This window comes from Salvia hispanica, chromosome 4 (genome assembly GCF_029641045.1).
Source record: "Salvia hispanica isolate PSC_SH4W2 chromosome 4, Shi_PSC_v1, whole genome shotgun sequence".
NCBI classification, from domain to species: Eukaryota; Viridiplantae; Streptophyta; class Magnoliopsida; order Lamiales; family Lamiaceae; genus Salvia; species Salvia hispanica.
In genome coordinates, this window is record NC_142695.1 from 59,676,580 (window position 1) to 59,679,008 (window position 2,429).

General features: G+C 44.0%; 1 long non-coding RNA gene across 1 annotated transcript; it reads right to left on the reverse strand.

The window, feature by feature from the left end:
- Window positions 1-1,642, reverse strand: LOC148929786 (uncharacterized). Its single transcript, XR_016137802.1, has 2 exons — window positions 366-1,642; window positions 1-279 (listed from the first exon to the last, which is right to left on the reverse strand). It is a non-coding gene; the product is annotated as an uncharacterized LOC148929786 (long non-coding RNA).
- Window positions 1,643-2,429: the final 787 nt, after the last annotated feature.

The following is a 2,429-nucleotide window of genomic DNA, read 5'->3' on the forward strand; positions in this document are numbered from 1 at the left end:
TAACGAGAAAGAAGATGAAGAGTTCGTTTTCTAGCTAAGAAAGTGCAACTACTATCAAAATACACTCTAGCTTACATAATGAAACACATGGGAAGTAAGAGTTTAAGAAAAAGGAAATTTGAATACTTATACAAAATATACAAGTATGGGCCTAAAGCTTAGAAGAGAAACTATATAGTGTAGCTTCTACTGTTGGACTTCCTCCTCAGGCCCCAAACCCTTCTCTCGGCCCCTTGGGTTGAAGTAAGTCAAGATCGAGCTAACACCTATTTTGAGCACCTGTAACATGAAGGAACAAGATCAAATAAGGACCCTGCAAATGCTGAGACTGACCGTCTCCTAAGTAAAGGGAAGGGAGCAGCAACCTTTCCAAAATAGACCAAATTTTCTTGCCAAAAAGGGCAAGGGCAGCTGCAGCTCCTGATTCCCCATTAAGCCTCTGCAAAAAGAAAAGGGAAAACAACAAATAACATGAATGCACAGTCCTTATACCCTTAGTATACCACCAAATTTCAGTTAAAGTTGCTGCAAAAGATCAAAGAAAAGGGAGATATTCTGCAGCATAACAACAAGAGTTTCAGCAGCCTCATTTAACGCTCACGAGTACACCACAACCAATCTATAAAAATCCCCTCCACAACACATTCAACTCCCTTCTGCATACCATCAAAATTAAGCAAAAACAGAGAGTTAGAGGGTAGAGCAAGTAGTGAGCAGCAGCAAGTCAGCCACTCCTTCGAATTTCAGAGATAATACACCTCCATCCTTTTCTCCCAATCAAATTCTCATGTCATCATATAGAGGCACCACAAATTAAGAACCACAATCAATATAACACAAGCACACCCTCTGCCCTTGTTAGAACATCATGCTAGCTCAAGAACATAGAACCATGGCTATAGGAATCTCATAACAGTAGTAGCCTTGTTAGAGCTTTAACACATAAATGGAACAAGAAGTACAATAGGCTGCCTTTATGCTCGAAACCAGTAGCACACATATGTAGAAATTCGTTCCAGGGAGCTAGTGTTCCCTCCAAAAATCAACTCAATTAACCAATCGAACAAACCAGATTGAACACCCCCACGGCGGTTAATTGAAAATACAGAAAAGAACGCAACTTGGAGTAGAGAACTTATCTTCGGGGTTAGTCGGGGCTGTTTGGAGTTGTTTTGGGGACTGCCGTGGCGGTTCAAGAGTGTCTCGGCGAAGGACGGTGGCTGCCGGCTTCGTACGGGCAGCAGGGGCTGACCACGCGATGGAGGCAGCAACCGTGGCTGGAACTGTGACGTCGATTGGACGCGACGATGGCAGAAGTAGACGCCCTCTCTGGGGCGTTGAGATCCCGGCAGCGAGGCCTCGCGAAGCGGTGGCAGCGGCGCTGGTCTTCAAGGCGGACCAAGCAGCGTCTGCCTCAGCCGGAGATGCCGGCGACGACGCTGAGTCGCCGAGAACGAACGAGGGATGAACGGAGAGGGAATTGCGGAGGCGCTATTTTCCCCAAGTTCTCGCGCGACGACAGCAGCAAGGGCTCGCCGCCGGTCAATAATTGACGGCGAGACAGCAGCGTTGACAGCGAGACAGCGGCGACCCGACGAAGAGGCGGCGAACGGTGCTCCGGAGCGGCGATACCGCCGAGAGAGAAGAGGGAGAAGGTCTAGGGTTGTGTGTGTTGATTTGGGGATTGTGTTAGAGGGAGAGGCCGATGGTTTTGAGAAGAGGGAGTATTTGGGCCTCCCTTATTTTGTTTTTGTTGGGCCTCTTTAGTAATAGGTTGGGCCACTGATTAAAATAAAGTATGGGCTAAGAATTTAAATCTTGGACTCTCCCATGTTATGGATTAAATAATAGTCCGCTAATTAATTCCACGAAGATAAGTCTAATTTTTCCGGAAAGTAGCAAGAGTGCTCAAATGATTAAATTTAAGAAAAAAAAAACGATACGCTAACGGTGAATAGACCTCGAGCTTAACTTAGTACCTTAAATGAATGGCTTAGGAGGTAGCACCCTCTACTTAAGCAATTGTTTTAAATTAATTAAATCTACTGATTTAATTAATATTCAAGAATTCTAGAACTCTTCTAGAAAATTTTTAGAGGAAGAATAAAATGATCACGCACTTAGGATGCATTCATGTTTAAGCTTAACGGATATCTCAAAATCTAATTAAGTATCATTTTATTTCCTAAAGGGACGTCTTCGAACGTCATCTAAGACCAAGTTAAGGAAATTTCGAAAGGAGCTTTAGCTTTTGAGGTGGGCATTCTTTCAAAACGTGATTTTAGTATGAAAATGTGAATCTTTGCTCAAGTATGTTGTCATGCCATTTTTGTTTTATGATTACCTATCTGCTTGGCTATGCCAATTTAAGTTAAATCGAATTCGGGTCCCAGTAGGGCCGCAAACCCTACTCGGACTAGTGTACACAT